This window comes from Scylla paramamosain, chromosome 2 (genome assembly GCF_035594125.1).
Source record: "Scylla paramamosain isolate STU-SP2022 chromosome 2, ASM3559412v1, whole genome shotgun sequence".
NCBI lineage: Eukaryota > Metazoa > Arthropoda > Malacostraca > Decapoda > Portunidae > Scylla > Scylla paramamosain.
This window is the reverse complement of record NC_087152.1, coordinates 23020031-23039309: the sequence shown is the minus strand read 5'-3', so window position 1 is coordinate 23039309 and position 19279 is coordinate 23020031.

Below are 19279 nucleotides of genomic sequence, written 5' to 3'. Positions count from 1 at the left end.
GCCCGAATTTTCGCATTTCGGTACCTGTGAAGATGCATAAGAAAAAAAACATTGTATTTTTTTATATATTTATTGTGTTATATTTATTTATTGTGTTACATTTAAAGAGTGTTATTTGTGGCTTTTAGCTTTTTGGTAATTAATGAACTTAAAAACACTCATAATACACGTTTCTCGTAATATCCTTTCGTTTCCGAAAAATAGTGTTCTTTGCATTTATTTAAGCGTTTTTATTGGTAACATGATCAAAAACACTCAAAATACATGTTTTTGGTAATGTTATTCTGTTTCACCATAAAGAGTGTTTTGCATGTGTTTTAGTGTTTTGGTATATAAAGAGCTCAAAAACACTTAAAGGCAAGTTCTTGGTAAAAATTCGTTTTCCTCTAATGTAATGTGATTGCCCTCCTTTTTAGTGCTTTATTGCCTATCACGCTCAAAAACACTCAAAAGACACTTTTCTGGTAAAGTCTTTTTTTTTCCCACAAACCTATTTTCGCATGCAATTTGGGGTTTTGGTAACTAAGAAGGTGAAAAGCACTCAAAATGCACGCATTTATTAAGGTTGTTCTGTTTCTCAATTAGGAGTGCTATACATGAGTTTTAGCATTTTTGTATTTAGGAAACCTCTCCATATACACGAGATTTTGGGTTTTTTGCCTCGTGGTTCTTTTGATCTATAAAACACTCATAATACACTTTTCTTGCAATGTCCTTTTCTTTCCCAATATAGAGTGCTTTGCATCAATTTTCGCGTTTTTTGTAGGTAACAAGCTCAAAAACACTCAAAATATACCTTTTTTAATAACGTTTTTCTATTTCTTGATATTGGTTGCCTTGCATCTGATTTAGGGTTTTTCTACATAAAATACTGAGAAGACACGTTTTCAGTAACTTTTTTTTGGATTCCCATATAAAGTGAGTTCCTTATTATTTATTGTTTTAGTGCCTAACATGCTATAAAACACTCAAAACACATATTTCTGGTAAGGTCGTTTAATATCTTCATATAGGAGTCTTTGAATGCACTTTAGGGTTTGGTATATAACAGTCCGAAAAAAAAAGCTGAAATTAACTTTTTCGATAATATTTTTTTTAGCATATGATTGCCCTAAATTTTCCCAGAATTTTGGCATCTCGGTACCTGTGAATATGAATAAAAAAAAAAAACTATTTTTTTTATTTTTTATTTTCTATTTTCTAAATAAAGAGTGTTATTTGTGGGTTTTATCTTTTTGGTACTTAAGGAACTTAAAAAAAACACTCATAATACACGTTTCTCTTAATATCCTTTTGCTTCCCAAACATAATGTTCTTTGCATATATTTAAGCGTTTTTATAAATAACATGATCAAAAACACTCAAAATACATGTTTTTGGTAATGTTATTCTGTTTCTTCATAAAGTTTGTTTTGCATGCGTTTTAGCGGTATGGTATATAAGGAGCTCAAAAACACTTAAAGGCAAGTTTTTGGTATAAATTGGTGTTATTCCAATCTAATATGATTGCCCTGCTTTTTAGTGCTTTATTGCCTATCACGCTCAAAAACACTTAAAAGACACTTTTCTGGTAATATCATTTTTTTCTCACAAAAAGGTGGTTTCGCATGCAATTTTAGGTTTTGGTAACTTAGAATGTAAAAAGCACTCAACATACACGCATTTAGTTCTGCTTCTCAATTAAGAGTGTTATTCACGAGTTTCAGCATTTTGTTATCTAGGAACCTTCGCCATATACACGAGTTTTTGTGTTTTTTGCCTTTTGGTTCTTTTGAACTATATAAACTCATTATACACTTTTTTTGCAAAGTCCTTTTGTTTTCTAATATAGAGTGCTTTGCATTAATTTTTGCGTTTTTTGTAGGTAACAAGCTCAAAAACACTCAAAATATACCTTATTGGTAATGTTTTTTCTATTTCTTGATATTGGTAGGTTTGCATCCATTTTAGCGTTTTTCTACGTAAAACAAAGAAAAAACACGTTTTCAGCAATTTTGTTTTGGATTCTCATATAGAGTGAGTTCCTTATTATTTATCGTTTTGGTGCCTAACATGCTGAAAAACACTCAAAAAATAGATTTCTGGTAAGGTCGTTTAATTTTCTCATATTGGAGGCTTTCCATGCACTTTAGGTTTTGGTACATAACAGTCCCAAAAAAAAGCTAAAATTAAGTTTTTTGATAATTTTTGTTTTATGATATAATAGTCCTGAATTTTCCCAGAATTTTGGCATCTTGGTACCTATGAAGATGAATAACAAAAAAAAAAGAAATCCTATTGTTTTTATTTTCATACTTTTTTTTCTAAATAAAGAGTGTTATTCGGGGGTTTTAGCTTTTTGGTACTTAAGGAACTTAAAAACACTTATAATACACAATTCTCGTAATGTCCTTTCGTTTCGCAAACATAAGGTTCTTTGCATGTATTTAAGCGATTTTATAGATAACATGATCAAAAACACTCAAAATATATGTTTTTGGTAATTTTATTCTTTTTCTACATAAAAGGTGTTTTGCATGCGTTTTAGTGTTTTGGTATGTAATGAGCTCAAAAACACTTAAAGGGAAGTTCTTGGTAAAAATTGTTTTTTTTTTCCCATGTATTGTGATTGCCCTGCTTTTTAGTGCTTTATTGCCTAACACGCTCAAAAACACTCAAAAGACACTTTTCTGGTAATATCACTTTTTTCCCCATATAAAGCTAGTTTTGCATGGAATTTGGGGTTTTGGTAACTAAGAATGTGAAAAAAAAAATCCAAACACAGACAATTAGTAAGGTTGTTCTATTTTTTTATTAAAAGTGTTATTCATCAGTTTCAGCATTTTGGTATGTAAGAAACTTTTCTAATACACACATTTGGTAAGGTATTTCTGTTTCAAAAATAAAAGTGTTATTCATGAGTTTCAGCTTTTTCGTATGTACACGAGTTTTTGAGTTTTTTACCTTGTGGTTCTTGTCAAACTATAAAACACTCATACACGTTTCTCGTAAGGTTCTTTTCTTTGCCAATATAAAGTGCTTTCTATCCAATTTTGCATTTTTTGTAGGTAACAAGCTCAAAAACACATCAAAATATATCTTTTTGGTAATGTTATTCTATTTCTTCATATTGGTTGGTTTGCATCCGTTTTAGCGTGTTTCTACGTAAATCATTGAAAAGACACGTTTTAAGTAATATTGTTCAAATTTATGAAAAACACTCAAAAGACAGGTTTCTATTAAAGTCGTGTAATTTCCCCATATAGGTGGATTTGCATGCACTTTAGAGATTGTACATAACTCCGGAAAAAAGCTAAAATTATTTTTTTTATATTGATTTTTTTTTCAAAATTTCCATGAATTTTGCCAGAATTTTGGCATCTCAGTACCTATGAAGATGAATAACAAAAAAAGAAAAATTTTTTTTTCTCTCTATTAAGAGTTAATTGTGGGTTTTAGCTTTTTGGTAATTAAGGAACTTAAAAACACTCATAATACATGATTTTCGTAATGTCCTTTTGTTATACAAACGTAGGGTTCTTTACATGTATTTAAGCGTTTTTATAGGTTACATGATCAAAAACACTCAAAATACATGTTTTTGGTAATGTTATTCTGTTTCTCCATATAGGGTGTTTTGCATGCGTTTTAGCGATTTGGTATGTAAAGAGTTAAAAAAAACACTTAAAGGCAAGTTCTTCGTAAAAGTTGGTTTTATTCCCATGTAATGTAATTGTTCTGCTTTTTAGTGCTTTGTTGCATATCACGTTCAAAAACACTAAAAAGACACTTTTTTTTTGTAATGTCATTTTTTTTCCCAACATCAAGGTTTGGGAATTTGGCATATTCGTAACTAAGAATGTGAAAAACACTCAAAATACACAATTTGGTAAGGTAGTTCTGTTTATCGATTAAAAGTGTTATTCATGCATTTCATCATTTTGGTATGTAAGAAATTTCTCTATATACACGATTTTTTTCGTTTATTGCCTTGTGGTTCTTTTTAAAACTATAAAACACTCATTATACACGTTTCTCGTAATGTCATTTAGTTTCCTCATATAGAGTGCTTTACATCCATTTTTTTCATTTTTTTGTAGGAAACAAGCTCAAAAACACTCAAAATATATCTTTTTAGTAATGTTATTCTATTTCTTCATATAGGTTTGTTTGCATCCGCTTTAGCGTTTTCCTACGTAAAACACTGAAAAGAAACGTTTTCAGTAATTTTGTTTTGGATTCACATATTGACTGACTTCCATATTATTTATCGTTTTGGTGCCTAACATGCTGAAAAACACTGAAAAGACAGGTTACTAGTAAAGTCATTTAACTTCCCTATATAGGTGGCTTTGCATGCACTTTAGGGTTTGGTACATAACAATCCGAACAAAAGCTATAATTAACTTTTTTTGGTGATGTTCTTTTTCCCACATAAATTCCCTGAATTTTGGCAGAATTTTTATATGCATTTCAGCATTTTGGTATGTAAGAAACTTCTCTATATACACGAGTTTTTGCTTTTTCACCTTGTGGTTCTTGTCAAACTATAAAACACTCATTATACACGTTTCTCGTAATGTTCTTTTGTTTCCCAATAAAGAGTGCTTTCCATTCTTTTTCGCATTTTTTGTAGGTAACAAGCTCAAAAACATACAAAATATATATATTTGGTAATGTTATTCTATTTCTTCATATTGGTTGGTTTGCATCCGTTTTAGCGTTTTTCTTCGTAAATCACTGAAAAGACACGTCTTAAGTAATATTGTTGAAATTGCTGAAAAACACTCAAAAGACAGGTTTCTGGTGAAGTCGTGTAATTTCCCCATATAGGTGGATTTGCATGCACTTCAGAGTTTGTACATAACTCCGGAAATAACCTAAAATTATTTTTTTTATAATGATTATTTTTACAAAATTTCCATGAATTTTGCCAGAATTTTGGCTTCTCGGTACCTATGAAGATGAATAACAAAATTTTTTTTTTTCTCTCTATAAAGAGTTATTTGTGGGTTTTAGCTTTTTGGTAATTAAGGAACTTAAAAACACTCATAATACATGATTTTCGTAATGTCCTTTTGTTATACAAACATAGGGTTCTTTACATGTATTTAAGCGTTTTTATAGGTTACATGATCAAAAACACTCAAAATACATGTTTTTGGTAATGTTATTCTGTTTCTCCATATAGGGAGTTTTGCATGCGTTTTAGCGATTTGGTATGTAAAGAGTTAAAAACACTTAAATGTAAGTTCTTCGTAAAAGTTGGTTTTATTCCCATGTAATGTGATTATTCTGCTTTTTAGTGCTTTATTGCATATCACGCTCAAAAACACTAAAAAGACACTTTTTTGGTAATGTCATTTTTTTTCCCCACATGAAGGTAGTTTCACATGTAATTTGGCATTTTCGTAACTAAGAATGTGAAAAACACTCAAAATATACAATTTGGTAAGATAGTTCTGTTTATTCATTAAAAGTGTTATTCATGCATTTCATTATTTTGGTATGTAAGAAATTTCTCTATATATACGATTTTTTGTGTATATTGCCTTGTGGTTCTTTTAAAACTATAAAAAACTCATTATACACGTTTCTCGTAATGTCCTTTTGTTTCCTAATATAGAGTGCTTTATATCCATTTTTTTCATTTTTTTGTAGGTAACAAGTTGGTTTCATTCCAATATAATATTATTGCCCTGCTTTTTAGTGCTTTATTGCCTAACAAGCTCAAAAACGCTCAAAAGACACTTCTGGTAATGTCATTTTTTTCCCACATAAAGCTAGTTTCGCATGCTATTTCGGGTTTTGCTAACTAAAAATGAGAAAAAACACTCAAAATACACGCATTTGGTAATGTTGTTCTCTTTCTCAATTAAGATTGTTATTCATGAGTTTCAGAAATTTTGGTATCGAAGAAACTTCTTTATATACAAGAGTTTTTGCATTTTTTCCTTGTGGTTCTTGTGAACCACAAGTTCTTCAGCCCGAAAATAATAAGACACTCATTATACACGTTTCTTGTAATGTCCTTTTCTTTCCCAATAGTGAGTGCTTTGCATCCATTTTCGGCTTTTTTGTAGGTAACAAGCTCAAGAAACACTCAAAATATACCTTTTTGGAAAAGTTATTCTATTTCATCATATTGGTTAGTTTGCATCCGTTTTAGCGTTTTTCTACGTAAAACACCGAGAACACACGTTTTCAGTAATTTTGTTTTCGATTCCCAAAGAATATTGCCAGTATTTTGGCATCTTAGTACCTATGAAGATGAATAAAAAAAAATAAATAAATAAATAAATTATTATTTTTTTTTTCTATAAAGAGTGGTATTTGTGGGTTTTAGCTTTTTTTTGGTACTTAAGGAACTTAAAAACACTCATAATAAATGTTTCTCGTAATGTCCTTTCGTTTCCCAAACATAAAGTTCTTTCAATGTATTTAAGCGTTTTTATAAATAACATGATCAAAAACACTCAAAATACATGTTTTTGGTAATGTTACTCTGTTTCCCCATAAAGGGTGTTTTGCACGCGGTTTAGCGTTCTGGTATGTAAGGAGTTTAAAAAACACTTAAAGGCAAGTTCTTCGTAAAAGTTGGTTTATTCCCATGTAATATGATTGTTCTGCTTTTTAGTGCTTTGTTGCATATCACGCTCAAAAACACTCAAAAGACACTTTTCTGGTAATATCTTTTTTTCCCCACATAAAGCTAGTTTCGCATGTAATTTGGGATTTTCGTAACTAAGAATGTGAAAAACACTCAAAATACACACATTTGGTAAGGTAGCTCTGTTTCTCAATTAAAAGTGTTATTCATGCATTTCAGCATTTTGGTACGTAAGAAACTTCTCTATAAACACGAGTTTTTGCTTTTTTTGCCTTGTGGTTCGTGTGAAACTATAAAACACTCATTATACACGTTTCTCGTAATGTTCTTTTGTTTCCCAATATAGAGTGCTTTCCATCCATCTTCGCATTTTTTGTAGGTAACAAGCTGAAAAACACACAAAATATATATTTTTGGTAATGTTATTCTATTTCTCCATATTGGTTGGTTTGCATCCGTTTTAGCGTTTTTCTTCGTAAATCACTGAAAAGTCACGTTTTTAGTAATATTGTTGAAATTGCTGAAAAACACTCACAAGACAGATTTCTGGTAAAGTCGTGTAATTTCCCCATATAGGTGGCTTTGCATGCACTTTTGGGTTTGGTACATAATTCCGGAAAAAAGCTAAAAATTTTATTTTTTATATAATGTTTTTTTTACATAATTTTTCCTGAATTTTGCCTGAATTTTGGCATCTTCATACCTCTGTAGATGAGTAACAAAAAAATTTTTATTTTTTATTTTTTTTCTCTATTTGTTGGTTTTAGTTTTTTGGTACTTAAGGAACTTAAAAACAATCATAATACACGATTTTCGTAATGTCCTTTCGTTTCACAGACATAGGGCTCTTTGCATGTATTTAAGCGTTTTTATAGGTAACACGATCAAAAACATTCAAAATACATGTTTTTGGTAATGTTATTCTGTTTCTCCATAAAGGGTGTTTCGCATGCGTTTTAGCGTTTTGGTATGTAAGGAGTTAAAAATACTTAAAGGCATGTTCTTCGTAAAAGTTGGTTTTATTCTTATATAATGTGATTATTCTGTTTTTTAGTGCTTTGTTGCATATCACGCTCAAAAACACTCAAAAGACACTTTTCTGATAATGTCATTTTTTTTCCCACATGAAGCTAGTTTTGCATGTAATTTGAGATTTTCGTATCTAAAAATGTGAAAAACACTCAAAATACACACATTTGGTAAGGTAGTTCTGTTTCTCATTTAAAAGTGTTTTAGCATTTTGGTATGTAAGAAACTTCTCTATATACACGAGTTTTTGCGTTTTTTGTCTTGTGGTTCTTGTGAAACTATAAAACAATCATTACACATGTTTCTCTAAATGTCCTTTTGCTTCCCAATATAGAGTGCTTTTACATCCATTTTCGCGTTTTTTGTAGGTAAAAAGCTCAAAAACACTTTTTGGTCATTTTATTCTATTTCTTCATATTCGTTGCTTAGCATCCGTTTTAGCGTTTTCTCTACGTAAAACACTGAGAAAACACGTTTTCAGTAATTTTGTTTTGGATTCACATATTGACTGACTTCCATATTATTTATCGGTTTGGTGCCTAACATACTGAAAAACACTGAAAAGACAGGTTTCTCGTAAAGTCGTTTAATTTCCTCATATAGGTGGCTTTGCATGCACTTTAGGGTTTGGTAAATAACAATCCGAAAAAAAGCTATAAATAACTTTTTTGATAATGTTTTTTTTCCACATAAATTCCCTGAATTTTGGGAGAATTTTGGCATATAGGTACTTATGGAAATCAATACAAAAAAAAATGCTATTTTTTTATTTATTTTTTATTTCTTGTCTCTTTAAAGAGTGTTATTTGTGGGTTTTAACGTTTTGGAACTTAAGGAACTTAAAAACAGTCATAATACACTTTTCTCGTAATGTCCTTTCGTTTCCCAAAGATAGGGTTCTTTGCATGTATCTAAGCGTTTTTATAGGTAACATGATCAAAAACACTTAAAACACATATTTTTTGTAATGTTTTTCTACTTCTCCATAAAGGAGTGTTTTGAATGCGTTTTAGCGTTTTGGTATGTAAGGAGCTCAAAAACACATAATGGCAAGTTCTTGGTCAAAGTTGGTTTTATTCTCATGTAATGTGATTGCCCTGCTTTTTAGTGCTTTATTGCCTAACACGCTCAAAAACACTCAAAAGACATTTCTGGTAATGTCATTTTTTTCCCACATAAAGCTAGTTTCGCATGCTATTTGGGATTTTGCTAAGAATGTGAAAAACACTGAAAATACAAGCTTTTGGTAAGGTTGTTCTGTTTCTCAATTAAGATTGTTATTCATGAGTTTCAGCATTTTGGTATCTAAGAAACTTCTTTATATACACGAGTTTTTGCTTTTTTTGCCTTGTGGTTCTTGTGAACCACAAGTTCTTTTGCTTGAAAATAATAAGACACTCATTATACACGTTTCTCGTTATGTCCTTTTGTTTCCGAATAGGGAGTGCTTTGCATCTATTTTCATCTTTTTTGTAGTTAACTAGCTCAAAAACACTCAAAATATACATTTTTGGTAATGTTATTCTATTTTTTATTTCATATTGGTTGGTTTGCATCCGTTTTAGCGTTTTTCTACGTAAAACACCGAAAAGACACGTTTTCAGTAATTTTGTTTTGGATTCCCATATAGAGTGACTTCCATGTTATTTATCGTTTTGGTGCCTAACATCCTTAAAAACACTCATAAGACAGTTTTCTGCCAAAGACGTTTCATTTCCCCATATAGGTTGTTTTGCATGCACTTTAGGGTTTGCTACATAACAGTCGAAAAAAAAAAGCTAAAATTAACTTTTTGATAATGTTCTTATTTCAAGAAATTTCATGAATTTTGCACTATTTTTGGCATCTCGGTACCTGTGAAGATAAATAAGAAAGAAAAAAAATATCGTGTTTTTTATTTATTTATTTTTTTCTCAATAGAGAGTTATTTGTGGCTTTTAGGTTTTTGGTACTTAACGAATTTAAAAACACTCATAATACACATTTCTCGTAATGTCCTTTCGTTTCCCACAAATAGGGTTCTTAGCATGTATTTAAGCGTTTTATTGGTAACATGATCAAAAACACTCAAAATACATGTTTTTGGTAATGTTATTCTGTTTCTTCATAAAGTGTGTTTTGCATGCGTTTTAGCGTTTTGGTATAGAAGGAGCTCAAAAACACTTAAAGGCAAGTTCTTGGTAAACATTGGTTTTAATCCCATGTAATATGATTGCCCTTTCTTTTTAGTGCTATACTGCCTATCACGCTCAAAAACACGCAATAGACACTTTTCGGGAAATGTCATTTTTTTTTACCACATAAAGCTGGTTTCACATTCAATTTGGGTTTTGGGTAACTAAGAATGTGAATTTCTCAATTAAAAGTGTTATTCATGAGTTGCAGCATTTTGGTATCTAAGAAACTTATCCATATATACGAGTTTTTGCGTTTTTTGCCTTGTTGTTCTTGTGAAACTCATTATACTCGTACACGTTTATCATAATGTCCTTTTGTTTTCCAATATAGAGTGCTTTACATCCATTTTCGCGTTTTTTGTGGTTAACAGGCTCAAAAACACTCAAAATATACCTTTTCGGTAACGTTATTCTATTTTTTTCATATTGGTTGGTTTGCATCCGTTTTAGCGTTTTTCTACGTAAAACACGGAAAAGACACGTTTTCAGTAATTTTGTTTTGCATTCCCATATTGAGTGACTTCCATATTATTTATCCTTTTGATGCCTAACATGCTAAAAAAAGAAAACACTCAAAAGAGAGGTTTCTGGTAAAGTCGTGTAATTTCCCCATATAGGTGGCTTTGGATGCACTTTAGGGTTTGGTACATAACAGTCCGAAAAAAATGCTAAAATTTACTTTTTTTGATAATGTTCATTTTTCCACATAATTTCCCTGAATTTTGCCAGACTTTCGGCATCTCAGTACCTATGAATATGAATAACAAAAAAAAAATTGCTATTTTTTTATTTATTTATTTATATAATTTTTTCTCTATAAAGAGTGTCTTTTGTGGCTTTTAGCTTTTAGACACTCATAATACACGTTTCTCGTAATTTTATTTTTTCGTTTCCCAAACATATATTTAAGTGTTTTTATAGTTAACATGATCAAAATCACTCAAAATACATGTTTTTGGTAATGTTATTCTGTTTCTCCATAAAGGGTGTTTTGCATGCGTTTTAGCGTTTTTGTTTGTAAGGAGCTTAAAAAATCTCAAAGGGAAGTTCTTGGTAAAAATTGTTTTTATCCTTATGTAACGTGATTGCCCTGTTTTTTAGTGCTTTATTTCCTAACACGCTCAAAAACACTCAAAAAAACTTTTTTTATGTTAGTCATTTTTTTCCCACATTTTTATCCCACAATATTTCGCATGCAATTTGGGGTTTTGGTAACTAAGAATGTGAAAAACACCCAAAATACACTCATTTGGTAAGTTTTTTTTTTTTTTATTCTTCGTAAAATTTGGTTTTATTCCAAAGTAATGTGATTGTTCTGCTTTGTAGTGCTTTGTTGCATATAACGCTCAAAAACACTCAAAAGACACTTTTCTGGTAATGTCATTTATTTCCAACATAAAGCTAGTTTCGCATGTAATTTGGGATTTTCGTAACTAAGAATGTGAAAAAACACTCAAAATACACACATTTTGTAAGGTAATTCTGTTTCTCAATCAAAAGTATTATTCATGAGTTTCATCATTTTGGTATCGAAGAAACTTCTCAAGGTACACGAGTTTTTGCGATTTTTGCCTTTTGGTTCTTGTGGAACTATAAAACACTCATTATACACGTTTCTCAGAATGTCCCTTTGTTTTGCAATACTTTGCATCCATTTTTTGCATTTTTTTAGGTAACAAGCTCAAAAACATTCAAAATATACATTTTTGGTAATGTTATTCTATTTCTTCATATTGGTTGGTTTGCATCCTTTTTAGCGTTTTTCTACGTAAAACACTGAAAAGACACGTTTTCAGTAATTTTGTTATAGATTCCCATATTGAGTGACTTCCATATTATTATCGTTTTGGTTCCTAACATACTGAAAAACACTCAAAAGTAAGTTTTCTCGTAAAGTCGTTTAATTTCCTCATGTAGGTGGCTTTGCATTCACTTTAGAGTTTGGTACATAACATTCCGAAAAAAAAGCTAAAATTAACTTTTTTTATAATATTCTTGTATCACATAATTGCCCAAAATTTTCCCAGAATTTTGGCATCTCGGTACCTATGAAGATGAATAACAAAAAAAAAAAAAAAATGCCGTTTTTTTTATATATTTATTTATTTTTTCTTTATAAAGAGTGTAATTTGTTGGTTTTAGTTTTTGGGTTCTTAAGGAACTTAAAAACACTCATAATACACGTTTCTCGTAATGTCCTTTTGTTTCCCTAACATAGGGTTCTTTGTATGTATTTTCCCGTTTATATAAAGAGCATGATCAAAAACACTCAAAATACATGTTTTTGGTAATGTTATTCTAATTCTCCATGAAGGGTGTTTTGCATTCGTTTTAGCGTTTTGGTATGTAAGGAGCTGAAAAAAACTTAAAGGCAAATTCTTGGTAAAAGTTGGTTTCATTCCCATGTAATGTTATTCCCCTGCTTTTTAGTGCATTATTGCCTAACACGCTCAAAAACACCCAAAGTCATTTTTCTGGTAATGTCATTTCTTACCAACATAAAGCTAGTTTTGCATGCAATTTGGGGTTTTGGTAAATAAGAATGTGAAAAACACTCAATTACACGCATTTCGTAAGGTTATTATGTTTCTCATTTAAGAGTGTTATTCATGAGTACCAGCGTTTTGGTAACTAAGAAACCTCCAAATACACCAGATTTTTGCGTTTTTTGCCTTGTGGTTCTTGTGAAACTACGAAACACTCATTATTCACGTTGTTCGTAATGTCCTTTTGTTTCCCAACATAGAGTGCTTTGCATCCTTTTTCGCGTTTTTTGTAGGTAACAAGATTAAAAACACTCTAAATATACTTTTTTGGTAATATTCTATTTCTTCATATCGGTTGGTTTGCATCCGTTTTAGCGTTTTTCTACCTAAAACACAGAAAAGACACGTTTTCAGTATTTTGTTTTGGATTCTCATATAGAGTGACTTCCATATTATTTATCGTTTTGATGCCTAACAAGCTGAAAATCACTCAAAAGACAGGTTTATGGTAAAGTCGTTTAATTTCCTCATATAGGTGGCTTTGCATGCACTTTAGGGTTTGGTAAATAAGACTCCGAAAAAAAGCTAAAATTAACTTTTTTGATAATGATCTTTAATCACATAATTCCCCTGAATTTTCCCAGAATTTTGGTATCTCGGTACCTATGAAGATGAATAATAAAAAATAAAAAAATTCCTCGTTTTCTATTTATTTATTTATTTATTTTTTCTAAATAAAGAATGTTACTTGTGGGTTTTAGCTTTTTGGTTCTTAAGGAACTTAAAAACACTCATAATACACGTTTCTCGTAATATCCTTCCCTTTCCCAAACATAAGGTTCTTTGCATGTATTTAAGCGTTTTTATAGATAACATGATTAAAAAACACTCAAAATACCTGTTGTTGGTAATGTTATTTTGTTTCTATATACGAGTATAGTGTGTTTTGCATGCGTTTTAGCGCATATAAGGAGCTGAAAACACTTAAAGGCAAGTTCTTGGTAAACGGTTTTTATTCCATGTAATGTGATTGCCCTGCTTTTTATTGCTTTATTGCCTAACACTCTCAAAAACACTCAAAAGACACTTTTCTGGTAATGTTATTTTTTTCCCCACATAAAGCTATATTCGCATGAAATTTCGTTTTTTTTTTAACTAAGAATGTGAAAAAACACTCAAAATACACGCATTTAGTAAGGTTGTTCCGTTTTTCAATTAAGAGTGTTATGAGTTTCAGCATTTTGGTATTTAAGAAACTTCTCCATATATACGAGTTTTTGTGTTTTTTGCCTTGTGGATCTTGTGAAACTATAAAACTCTCATTATACACGTTTCTCATAATGTCCTTTTGTTTCCCAATATAGAGTGCTTTGCATGCATTTTCGCGTTCTTTGTAGGTAAGAAGTTCAAAAACACTCAAAATATATCTTTTTGGTGATATTTTTCTATTTCTTCGTATTGGTTGGTTTGCATCCGTTTTAGCGTTTTTCTACGTAAAACACTGAGAAGACATGTTTTCAGTAATTTTGTTTTGGATTCCCATATTGAGTGACTTCAATGGTATTTATCGTTTTGGTGCCTAACATGCTAAAAAACACTTAAAAGACAGGTTTCTTGTAAAGTCGTTTAATTTTCATATATACTCGTAGGTGGCTTTGCATGCACTTTAGGGTTTGGTACATAACAGTCCGAAAAAAATCTATAACTTTTTTGATAATGTTCTTTTTTCCACATAATTTTCCTGAATTGTGCCAGAATTTTGGCATCTTGGTACCTATGAAGATGAATAACAAAAAAAAAAAAAAATAATTGCTATTTTTTATTTATTTTTTTTTTTCACTATAGTGTTGTTTGTGAGTTTTAGCTTTTTGGTTCTTAAGGAACTTAAAAACACTCATAATACACGTTTCTCATAATGTCCTTTCGTTTCCCAAATATAGGGTTCTTTGCATGTATTTAAGCGTTTTTATAAGTAACATGATCAAAAACACTCAAAATATATGTTTTTGGTAATGTTTTTCTGTTTCTCCATAAAGGGTGTTTTGCATGCGTTTTAGCGTTTCAATATGTAAGGAGCTTTTTTTTACCTTGTGGTTCTTGTCAAACTATAAAACACTCATTATACACGTTTCTCGTAATGTTCTTTTGTTTCCCAATAAAGAGTGCTTTCCATCCTTTTTTGCATTTTTTATAGGTAACAAGCTCAAAAACACACAAAATATATCTTTTTGGTAATGTTATTCTATTTCTTCATATTGGTTGGTTTGCATCCGTTTTAGCGTTTTTCTACGTAAATCACTGAAAAGACTCGTCTTAAGTAATATTGTTGAAATTGCTGAAAAACACTCAAAAGACAGGTTTCTGGTAAAGTCGTGTAATTTCCCCATATAGGTGGATTTACATGCACTTCAGAGTTTGTACATAATTCCGGAAATAAGCTAAAATTATTTTTTTTTTATAATGATTTTTATTACAAAATTTTCATGAATTTTGCCAAAATTTTGGCATCTCGGTACCTATGAAGATGAATAACAAAAATTTTTTTTTCTCTATATAAAGAGTTATTTGTGGGTTTTAGCTTTTTGGTACTTAAGGAACTTAAAAACACTCATAATACACGATTTTCGTAATGTCCTCTTGTTATACAAACATAGGGTTCTTTACATGTATTAAAGCGTTTTTATAGGTTACTTGATCAAAAACACTCAAAATACATGTTTTTGGTAATGTTATTCGGTTTCTCCATATAGGGTGTTTTGTATGCGTTTTAGCGATTTGGTATGTAAAGAGTTAAAAAACACTTAAATGTAAGTTCTTCGTAAAAGTTGGTTTTATTCCCATGTAATGTGATTATTCTGCTTTTCAGTGCTTTGTTGCATATCACGCTCAAAAACACTAAAAAGACACTTTTTTGGTAATGTCATTTTTTTTCCCCGCATGAAGGTAGGTATTTCCCACATGAAGGTAATTTCACATGTAATTTGGCATTTTCGTTACTAAGAATGTGAAAAACACTCAAAATACACAATTTGGTAAGGTAGTTCTGTTTATTGATTAAAAGTGTTATTCATGCATTTCATCATTTTGGTATGTAAGAAATTTCTCTATATACACGATTTTTTGCGTATATTGCCTTCTGGTTCTTTTAAAACTATAAAAAACTCATTATACACGTTTCTCGTAATGTCCTTTTGTTTCCTAATATAGAGTGCTTTACATCCATTTTTTTCATTTTTTTGTAGGTAACAAGCTCAACAACACTCAAAATATATCTTTTTAGTAATGTTATTCTATTTCTTCATCTAGCTTGGTTTGCATCCGCTTTACCGTTTTTCTACGTAAAACACTGAAAAGACACGTTTTCAGTAATTTTGTTTTGGATTCACATATTGACTGACTTCCATATTATTTATCGTTTTGGTACCTAACATGCTGAAAAACACTGAAAAGACAGGTTTCTGGTAAAGTCGTTTAACTTCCCTATATAGGTGGCTTTGCATGCACTTTAGGGTTTGGTACATAACAATCCGAAAAAAAAAGCTATAATTAACTTTTTTGATGATGTTCTTTTTCCCACATAAATTCCCTGAATTTTGGCAGAATTTTGGCATCTCGGTACCTATTTGGATGAAAAAAAAAATCCCATTATTTTATTTTTTTTATTATTATTTTTTTGGGGTTTTAGCTTTTAGGTACTGAAGGAACTTAGAAAACACTCAATACACGTTTCTCGTAATGTCCTTTCGTTTCCCAAACATAAGGTTCTTTGCATGTATTTAAGCGTTTTTATAGATAACATGATCAAAAACACTCAAAATACATGTATTTGCTAATATTATTCTGTTTCTCCATAAAATGTATTTTGCATGCGTTTTAGCGTTTTGGTATGTAAGGAGCTCATAAACACTTAAAGGCAAGCAAGTTCTTGGTAAAATTTGTTTTTTTTCCAATGTAATGTGATTGCCCTTCCTTTTAGTGCTTTATTGCGTAATACACTCAAAAACACTCAAAGGACATGCAAGGCCTCGCATATGAGTAAATTAAAGACCTTACCAGAAATCTGTCTTTTTGAATATTTTTCAGGATGTTAGGCACCAAACCGATAAATAATATGGAAGTCAGTCAATATGTGAATCCAAATCAAAATTACGGAAAACGTGTCTTCTCAGTGTTTTACGTAGAAAAACACTAAAACTGATGCAAACCAACCAATATCAAGAAACAGAAAAACATTACCAAAAATGTATGTTTTGAGTGTTTTTGAGCTTGTTACCTACAAAAAAAAGTCAAAAATTGATACAAAGCACTCTATATTGGGAAATAAAGGGACATTGCGACAAAAGTGTATAATGAATGTTTTATAGTTCTAAAAAACCACAAGACAAAAAACGCAAAAACTCGTGTATATGGAGTTTTCTACATACCAAAATGCTGAAACTCATGAATAACACTCTTAATTGAGAAACAGAACAACCTTACTAAATGCGTGTCAAAAACACTAAAAGGCAAGTTCTTCGTAAAAGTTAGTTTTATTCCCATGTAATGTGATTGCCCTGCTTTTTAGTGCTTTATTGCCTAACTCGCTCAAAAACACTCAAAGACGCTTTTCTGGTAATGTCATTTTTTTCGCTGGAATTTGGGGTTTTGGTAACTAAGAATGTAAAAAAAAACACTCAAAATACACACATTTAGTAAGGTTGCTATGTTCTTTGATTAAGAGTGTTATTCATGAGTTTCAGCATTTTGGTATCTTAGAAACTTCTCCACACAGACGAGTTTTTGCGTTTTTTACCTTGTAGTTCTTGTGAGACTATAAAACATTGATTATACACGTTTCTCGTAATGTCCTTTTGCTTCCCAATATAGAGTGCTTTGCATCCATTTTTGCGTTTTTTTTTATGTAACAAGCTCAAAAACACACAAAATATACTTTTCCGGTAATGTTATTCTATTTTTTTCATATTGGTTGGTTTGCATCCGTTTTAGCGTTTTTCTACGTAAGTCTTTTAAAAGACACGTTTTCAGTCATATTGTTTTGGATTTCCATATAGAGTGACTTTCATATTATCTATCGTTTTGGTGCCTAATATGCGGAAAAACACTCAAAAGACAGGTTTCTTGTAAAGTCGTAAAATTTTCCCAAATAGGTGGCTTTGCATGCACTTTATGATTTGGTACATAACTCCGAAAAAAAAAGGTAAAATTAACTTTTTCGATAATGTTCTTTTTACCACATAATTTCTTTGAATTTTGGCAGAATTTTGGCATCTTGGTACCTATGAACATCAATAACAAAAAAATAAAAATGCTATTTTTTTTTCTCTATAAAGAGTGTTATTTGTAGGTTTTAACGTTTTGGTACTTAAAGAACTAAAAAATATTCATAATACACATTTCTTGTAATGTCCTTTCGTTTCCCAAATATAGGGATCCTTGCTTATATTTAAGCGTTTTTTTGGGTAACATGATAAAAAACACTCAAAAACACTTGTTTTTGGTAATGTTATTCTGCTTCTCCATAAAGAAGTGTTTTACATGCGTTTTAGCGATTTGGTATGTAAGGAGCTGAATAACACTTCAAGGCAAGTTCTTGGTAAAAGTTGGTTTCATTCCAATATAATATTATTGCCCTGCTTTTTAGTGCTTTATTGCCTAACAAGCTCAAAAACGCTCAAAAGACACTTCTGGTAATGTCATTTTTTTCCCACATAAAGCTAGTTTCGCATGCTATTTGGGGTTTTGCTAACTAAAAATGTGAAAAAACACTCAAAATACACGCATTTGGTAATGTTGTTCTCTTTCTATATTAAGATTGTTATTCATGAGTTTCAGCATTTTGGTATCGAAGAAACTTCTTTATATACACGAGTTTTTGCATTTTTTGCCTTGTGGTTCTTGTGAACCACAAGTTCTTCAGCCCGAAAATAATAAGACACTCATTATACACGTTTCTCGTAATGTCCTTTTCTTTCCCAATAGTGAGTGCTTTGCATCCATTATCGCGTTTTTTGTAGGTAACAAGCTCAAGAAACACTCAAAATATACCTTTTTGGTAATGTTATTCTATTTCTTCATATTGGTTGGTTTACATTCGTTTTAGCGTTTTTCTTCGTAAATCACTGAAAAGACACGTTTTTAGTAATATTGTTGAAATTGCTGAATAAACGTTTCTCGTAATGTCCTTTCGTTTCCCAAACATAAAGTTCTTTGCATGTATTTAAGCGTTTTTATAAATAACATGATCAAAAACACTCAAAATACATGTTTTTGGTTATGTTACTCTGTTTCTCCATAAAGGGTGTTTTGCACGCGTTTTAGCGTTCTGGTATGTAAGGAGTTTAAAAAAAAACACTTAAAGGCAAGTTCTTCGTAAAAGTTGGTTTTATTCCCATGTAATATGATTGTTCTGCTTTTTAGTGCTTTGTTGCATATCACGCTCAAAAATACTCAAAAGACACTTTTCTGGTAATATTTTTTTTTCTCACATAAAGCTAGTATCGCATGTAATTTGGGATTTTCGTAACTAAGAATGTGAAAAACACTCAAAATACACACATTTGGTAAGGTAGCTCTGTTTCTCAATTAAAAGTGTTATTCATGCATTTCAGCATTTTGGTATGCAAGAAACTTCTCTATAAACACGAGTTTTTGCGTTTTTTGCCTTGTGGTTCGTGTGAAACTATAAAACACTCATTATACACGTTTCTCGTAATGTTCTTTTGTTTCCCAATATAGAGTGCTTTCCATCCATTTTCGCATTTTTTGTAGGTAACAAGCTGAAAAACACACAAAATATATATTTTTGGTAATGTTATTCTATTTCTTCATATTGGTTGGTTTGCATCCGTTTTAGCGTTTTTCTTCGTAAATCACTGAAAAGACACGTTTTTAGTAATATTGTTGAAATTGCTGAAAAACACTCAAAAGACAGATTTCTGGTAAAGTCGTGTAATTTCCCCATATAGGTGGCTTAGCATGCACTTTTGGGTTTGGTACAT